Source organism: Pteropus vampyrus, unplaced genomic scaffold (genome assembly GCF_000151845.1).
Source record: "Pteropus vampyrus isolate Shadow unplaced genomic scaffold, Pvam_2.0 Scaffold19, whole genome shotgun sequence".
NCBI lineage: Eukaryota > Metazoa > Chordata > Mammalia > Chiroptera > Pteropodidae > Pteropus > Pteropus vampyrus.
The window spans coordinates 13,675,635-13,683,566 of NW_011888800.1; the positions used below are offsets into that span (position 1 = coordinate 13,675,635).

At 40.8% G+C, this 7,932-nt stretch overlaps 1 protein-coding gene and 1 pseudogene across 1 annotated transcript in view; both read right to left on the reverse strand.

Moving 5' to 3' along the window:
* Positions 1 to 4,965, reverse strand: part of ATP8B4 (ATPase phospholipid transporting 8B4 (putative)) — a 203,625-nt gene extending 198,660 nt beyond the window's left edge. The window contains exon 1 of the mRNA XM_011355090.2: positions 4,860 to 4,965. The gene's annotated coding sequence lies outside the window, so the exon portion shown is untranslated. The remainder of the gene's footprint in view (positions 1 to 4,859) is intronic.
* A 1,376-nt stretch (positions 4,966 to 6,341) lies between these two features.
* On the reverse strand, positions 6,342 to 6,460 carry LOC111736362 (annotated as a pseudogene).
* Between the last annotated feature and the right edge of the window lie 1,472 nt (positions 6,461 to 7,932).

The window sequence follows — 7,932 nt, forward strand, 5'->3', positions numbered from 1 at the left end:
AGGGGCTACTAGGGATGGTGCACACAATGAAAGTATGTTGTGTTAGTTATCTTGAAGGCAGTCCTCTAAACTTTCTTTGTCAAAATCATAGAGATTAGGGTGAACTGAGGACAGAAAATGTAACTCCTTCAAGACATTCTTCAGTAAAATAAAGGAGATAAGTGTGAATGGGTAATGAGACTTTAAAGAGAAGATGTGTTTAAAGTGGAAAGACCGGGCATGGGGATACACCGAGGGAATAGAACCAGTGGAAAAATAAAGGTTGAAACTATGAGGTAGAGTGACAGAAAGGCAAAGGAATTGGAGGAGATTGGCAAAGAAAGGGAAAAGAGGCCAGGGCAGCTGGGGAAGAAACAGAAGCCATCCGAGCCAGGACAGGAGAGTAGCGTGGGGCAGATTCTTGGCAGCTCTCTCTGGGCAAGTAAGCCCAGGTGAGCCCTCCCTGCTTGGCTTCATTTCAGGGTCTAGGGAAGAGCTGGAATGTCCCCCACTGGAAGGAACCTTCTACTTCCTTTGAGCAATGCATCCTCTCCAGTTCTCAGGACTCAGGGACAAAATGGATCAAGGGGAAAAGGACCCATCCAGCTTCAACAAGCCTAATCCCAGACTTCACCTCTTGTGAGGCACTCCCGCCCTTCTCTCCTTCTATGTTCCAGTCTCTGTTCTGTTCTTCTTGCCTTCCTCTTTCCCCAACTCTGCTTTCTCGTCCCCTTTCGGGACACCGTACTGTATAGAGAGAGTTTTAAAATAACAGTATTCCAATACCAGCTCAACTACTTTCTGTCTAGTGTTACTTTGACCAAGTCACTTACCATTTCTAAGATTCAGTCTCTGAATCTGTAAAATATAGATAATAATGCCTTCCTCCGAGAGGTGTTGTAAGGTTAAATACCCATGTACACACAGTTCACTCCATTAAAGTGTTCCCTCATCTCTTTTCCTCCTCCCAGTCTGTCTTTCCTACTCCCTCCTTTTTCTCCTCTTTCAGTCTCCCAGTTTCCATTCCCTGTTTCCCTAATTTTCCTTCATATTATTCACTACAGTACTTGTCTCCCAACTCAATCCACCTTCTCTCTGAGAATTGACCCACCAAGAGTGGAAAGGAGGGGGCTTCCCGGGAGGCCAGCATTAGGATGAACTTAGATGAACGTTGAAAAGTCCACCTGTTTGAACAATAGTGGAGTTTGAGGATGGGAAGCTGTGATAGCAGGATTAGGGAACTAGTCGCTTCTCTCCTCCCCGGTCTTACGCATGCCCTTTCTTTCCCTTGGCCCTAAGTTCTCAGAGTCTGAAAAACAAAGCCTCAACAAGTTCTCCCACCCTTGGACATGGTGACCTTGAAGTCATATCTGCTAGCAACCAGCCTAAGAATATCCCCCGGGGCTAGGACCCTGAAGAATGGGGATGCTAAAGCACAGCTCCAAGACCCCAAGGAAGGGAAATCTCAGTCTTAGAATGTGAAACCAGTGAGAGATAAGGGGTCAGTCCAGGCCTCTGTCCTGTGTGTGTGCAGCTTTGAGTGTGACGTGAGGGTGAGAAGTATAGATAATGTTGTAACTATATTTGGTGTCAGTGACAGCTGCCAAGAGGCATAGTGCTTGCAGACTGTAGATATTGGGCAAAAGTAGAAGTAAAAAAAATTTTAAGCCAGTCTATGCATGTATATGTGTATTTGTAAAAGTGACAGTTAGTACAGCCAAATTTATAAATTGCTTAGCAATTATATCTACCATGCCTCAACAATAAATTATTTTATTTTCTATGTAATATATATCAGACTGATTTTGTTGTGAATTGTCATGTCAACACTGAAGTCTGTTTATATTTTGTTAAGCATGCAGCTGTTACCCAACCACAAAATTCTAAAGCAGTGGGAACCCTACTTCCCTTCTCCTCTTGTTTATTCCCTGCTCATTTCCCAACTCAATCTACTAGTTTCCCTTTCTTTTTTGTTTCCTTGCCTTTCCTAGCCTGCTCTCAGTGCCTCCTTTATGCATTTTCTCCTTCCTTCTCCTCATCCTGCCTTTCTCTCCCAAACATGTCTCTCGAGGCTTGGTCATCTTTCTTCCTCTTCTTACTTCCCTATTTCTCACCAGTGCTGGAGTCAGAGGGCTGGGTTTAGTCCTGCTAGCTCTGTAAACTCCAATAAGTCCTCCTCCTTTCTAAGCCCTGGTTTTCTTGTCTGTACACAGGGACAATCAGGGTAACTCATAGGATCATTAAGCAAACTAAATCAGGTCATGCCTAGAAATTAACACAGTGCCTCCCACTACAAAGTTAATACTCAAAAAAGGAAAGCTAGTAATCTTATTTTTTTAATTCATTTTTAACTTTGAGAATAGAAAACATCCTATCAAATTTGGGAGCCATCCCTACTGATGTTCAATCATCAAACACTTATACATCAAATCTAGGCTGGCTAGAGGGAAGCAAGGATCATTAGGCCCATCTCTGTCTTTCAAAAGCCCACAGTCTGAGGAAGATGAGACAGCCAGATACATGGAAAGATCATTAGAATGGCAACTGTGGGGCTATGATGGAAGAGGACCAAGAACTATGGAAGCAGAAGGAAGGGATTCGGCAAGCCTGCTTTGCAGAGTCAGCTAAGATTTCAGAGATGGCGATTCTAAGAAAAAGAAAAAGAAAAAGGAAAAGAAGAGTTTGCTCAATAAGAACAGGCAAATGAGCAACGTGTGGAAAGTCCAAGTGTTGTGAAAGGGAAGGGAAGGTTTGGGGAGCACAGTCATGGCAACCAGATTATAGGGGGCCATGGTGTGGTGTGATATGGGGCTGGCAAAATAAATAATAAATGGATTCTGAAAGAAGTCATCATCTTCATCGCTGTCGTTCACTAGGGACCTGACCTCATGCTAAGCACTTGACATTTTTCATCTCATTTAATCCTCTCCAAAATCCAATGGGCAGCGATTCTTTGTCATTGCTCCCTCGTGTCTCTCTAGGCAAGTGCATGCTATCAGAGCTTTTAGGAAGGTTGCCCTCACAGCATGGGCTGGCGTGGAAAGAGATGAAAAAGCAATGACAACAAGTAAGCAAAGCTGGATTCTAGAAATGTTTCTGCAGTTAAATTGACCATTTATAAGTGGCCCATAGGTTAAGGTACAGGACAAGGAGGACAAGGTTTTTGGCTTGGGGCAATGAGGGAATAGAGGAGTCATTAACTAAAATGACAAATACGTCAGTGAAAGGAGAAGGAAAGAAAGGTGTAGGAGCAGGAGCAGGACTAGGGTGGGAGAATAAAAGGTTCAGTTTGAATACATTAGGCTTGAAATGCCATTTGATCATTGAAAATATTCTTAGCCCTAAAAAGAAACGACAAATTTGTAAACTCGAAGTCAACCTATGAGGCGATGTCAAAGTCATGGGGAATGAATGGTCTCGCTCAGAAAGAACAAGAATAAAGAGAAGTCAGGAGAGGACAGAGGGTAAGGACGAGTCAATAAAAGGACAAGGATAAAGTCCTTGAGGGACCTCAAAAGAAGGATCAGAAAAAGATATACTGAAATGAAAAGCTGTGGCTTTCCTACAGTGCCCTCTTCCTCTGGGCACCTGGCAGGTGCTCAACAAACTGGAGTTGAATAAAGAAAAGGAAAGAGGAAGAAATAACCTCAGTTTCAGGAAGGAACATGTTTTGGAAAATACAATGATAAATAATATTTAACATTTACATTCAGAAATGTATTGGTTAACATTTTAAAAATATGTAATATTGCTAAGAAGTTAAGCAAGACTAGGCATGCTCTATAAGTGTGGAACTTTTGAAAGTTACCGTTTTCTATGGCTTTTCATGAGAAATCCTGAAAACATATACTAGCATCTAAATTTTGTATATGTCACGCAAGCATCTAGAATATATACATTAAGAAGTTTTATGTCAAGGAGAGCTACAAATTCCAATTTACTTTGAAATGATATGTTAAGTCTTTTCCTACTATATGAAAATTTCTAATTTACCATGTAAGAACAAAATTAAATCTTATGCACAAGGAAAATCTGTCAGGGGCAACAAAAAAAGAAATCACTTGGCTCCACAGTTTTAATGATGCTTGCATGGCAAAAATGTAAAAGCACAAGATAGCTAAATATAAGTTTAAAAAATTATTCTAAATTTACATTTTGCAGTAAAGGCTAGCATGGAGCAACACCTGAGCAACGGTGACAGTTGATGGACAGAGGTGCTGGTAATCCCATACATGGGATTTCCTCATCTTTTTAATAAACCTTCAGCCCCCAATTAATGTTTCTTGCCAGTTTTGTTTTTTTTTTTTTTTTTTTCTTCAAAACAGCTCCTTGTTAACCAGGGACCTGAGACTCTCTCATGTCTATCCACAAAAGAGCTAGAGGAATCCATTCTTCTATTCAGACAAATCTCGGCACTGAAAACATACCCCTCAAGCATCAGAGAGCTTAGTGACAAACTGTTTATGTCCAAAGCATGACTCGATCGAAGAATAAACAATATCTTGAATAGATGAACTAGATACAAACCTCCTGAAAAAAAAACTAAAACCAACGCCTATCAGAGGAAATGACACCCATAAGCCAAGAAAAAAATAGACATTGATGTTAGTCCCTTTGGCCATCATATAGGTGGTGATAACAGAATAAAAATCCGAACTTCAAAAGAAAAAAAAAGGCAATGTTCTGTTTTCTAAACCCAACTAACTTTCGCCAAAATTATTTTTTAATAAGAGGAGGATAATAAAGCCTATTTGCTAAACCTCAACCACACAGGAGATAAGAAACAGCAAGCTGGAAAAAAGAAGCAGAAAGCCCCAAATGGCCCAGAGCTAACTCTCCTCTTAGTCTCACCAACCCTCGAAAGCTCCCCACCGACTCACCTCAGCCTGGACCTAACCCTCTCCCCCAAAAGGGAGATTTCCCAGTAGTGCAGGAAAATCAAACAGGTACCCATTCCATGACCATGGCAGTGAGAAAAGCAAGGCTATTCTGAAAGCTCTAGTAATTACACAGAAAACAAGCTGAGTCTCTAGGGCACATTCTTGAAAACCTGAGACCAACTCCCGGAAAAACACTCTTGACCACTTACCACTACCGGAAGCTGCTAAAAGGCAGACCCGAATCAGCACCCACTAGAAAAAGAGGAAGACGTTGTAGGAAAGCAGTTTTATTACCAGTAAGGAACCGGGGCGGGACGGGACGACACGACGCTCTCTGGAAAAAATACCAAAATCCCAGAAGAGTCTCTCCTTCTCTAGTTGCCTGCTGCTGCTGCCAAGGCAGAACTGGTTAATCTTGGAGAAACAAAAGGAAGCTCCCTCGAGGCTGGCTTTGGGAGGATGGCTTCCTCTGTGGGAACCAAGAGTTCGGAAGGTTGGGAGAGACAACAGAAGGGTTCACTAGCTACTACTTCAGCTTCACAATCTTTTATCAGCCTTTGGCTGAGGGAGATAAGCAAACATCTTTGGACTCTCTACTTGTTTTTTTCCCCAGAAAAGAAAGAATTAACAGTGGCTTGTTTGTGTGTTTTTTTTTAATCATTATTATGAGACTTCAACTCTCTTGTCATGAAAGCTAAGAACGCTCAAGCAACGTTTAACAGAGCAATGACACTTCTTTCTCAACATCCTTAATTTCAGCTCAGAGGAAGCAAACCATTAACCCTGAGGATGCCAAAGGACGAATGCATGTAGGATATGAATTTCACTTTTCAGTTCAGAATCGCTTTGAGGGGATCCTGGTTTTTACGATGGGATTAGATAAAAATGAAATATTTGGGTTTGTGACTATGTTTAAATGAAAGGATTATGGCTCCTTTTAAATATGTCTAAAGCCATTTATAGATTTTTTAGAAGTTGCATCAGATTTGCAGTTAAATACAGAAACCAAATATGTTTTAATCATGTCTCTATAACCAGAGGAAGTTGATCCCCTGTGCATCATTGACTCCACTCTTCTAGAACGGCCCCATACTGAACCCTCAGATTTCCACAAAGAACTAGCTCAGAGGAAAAGGAGGGTATTCCCTGCCAAGCTCCACAGTCACAAGAAACTGCAGGTTCTTGAAACAAGAATGATTGCTTTCTTCTTTGCATGATAAACAGAACCAAGAACAGCCTACACAATGAAGCAATCATTTCTTTAAAATATTTAAAATAAAAAAAAACTTCTAAATTAGAAAAGATAAATACAGCCTCTATACCATTTTTTAATTTATCACATTGGCAATTGTTATAAGTTTGATAATTCCCTTTGTTGAAGAAGATATAAGGAAAGATATAAGGAAATCAGTATCTTCTCCTATTCTCCTATACTGTTAGTGGGAGAAGAAATTGGTAAAATATGTTTTGTTTTTTTTTTTAAGCCTACAGCACCCAGTATTCCTAGGTGGAATCCCATCCAAGTACTAACCAGGCCCCACCCTGCTTAGCTTCTGAGATTAGACGAGATCGGGCGTGTTCAGGTTGGCATGGCCATAGGTAAATTATGTTTAAAGGGAAACTAAGTAGTGCCTATCAAATATAGAAATGTGTATGTTTCCAGCTCTTAGGACTTCACCTTATGGATGACCACAAATATATGCAAACATATCTATAAAAATGTTCATTATGGCAATGTCCGTGATAGCAAACAACTAAAAATGCCTTAAATATGGGGAATTGACTGACTAAATAAGTTAAAGTCCATCTGTACATACAAAGAAGTATTATGCAGATGTCAAGGGGAAGTAAAACTAGACCGAAGAATCAGATTGTCTGAGTTCATATCTGGCTTCACCGGTGACTGGCCAGGTAACTCTGAGCAAGTTCTCAAACCTTTCTGGGCCTCAGTTCCTCATATGTAAAAAGGTGATCATTATAGGACTTACCATAGAGGATCATCGTGACTAAGACAGTGCCTGGACCATAGTAGATGTTCAATAAATATTAGCTATTATCAAGGAAAGAAGTAGGATTCTTCAGACTTACTTGGAAAGATGTCCAAGATGTATTGTCAACTGAAAAAAGAAATTGCAGATGAATACATATAGGATAATCCCATTTGGTAAAAATGTTTTAAATGTGCTTGCTGTTTTCTATTTCCTCCCTCTAAACTCCTTGAGAGGGACTTTTGTTCACTGTTGTATCCCCAGTGTTTATAATAGGCACTTAATAAATATTCATCAACTGAATGAATGATAACAGGAAAGCTAAGTGGAAAGAAATAATTAACAACAGTTACTTCTGAGGAATGGTATGTGGGTAGAGGGGCTGGTGGGCCCTTGAGGGGGAATGTTTCATTGTTTCTTACCCTTCTGTATACTTAAATTTTTCACAATGAGCTTGCCCACCGACAATAAAAATGCAGCTCTTAGAAGACAGTGTTTTTGTTTGCAGAGAGCATCTTGAGATCTATGATTGTCCCACTAACAGCAGACACATGAGGGATCAAGGGACGATTCTCCCTATAATCTGATAAATTGAGTCAGAAAGCAATTTACAAAAGAAGGAAAGCACAGAGCTCTCTTTTTCTTCTTGGCTTTCCATCCATCTTTCCAAAATTATTCCTACCATCTCCAAGCTAGATTCTCTGCCCTAATCCATCAGGACTCCTTCCCATTACCTAAACATCAATTGCACATGTCCACATGGTATCTTTGTTCAGGCCATTTTCTCTTTCTGAGACACATTTCCCTTCATCTCCTCTCTTCCCAACTTGTCCTTAAAGAACCAGGTCACATGCACTCTCCCCAGAGTCTGTTCTGATCTTCCCAGCATCTCTGGTCCCTTCCTCATGGGCATTGCTAGAGACTAGGTTTGGTACCATCCACCAGCACTTGTCCAGCAATGTCTACTATCTCCCCTCCCAGCTTATAGATTGCTTTGCTCGAACTGAAGAGTGTAAGGATTGTGTCTTCAGTTTTGCAATGCCACACACACACACACACACACACACACACACACACACACACAC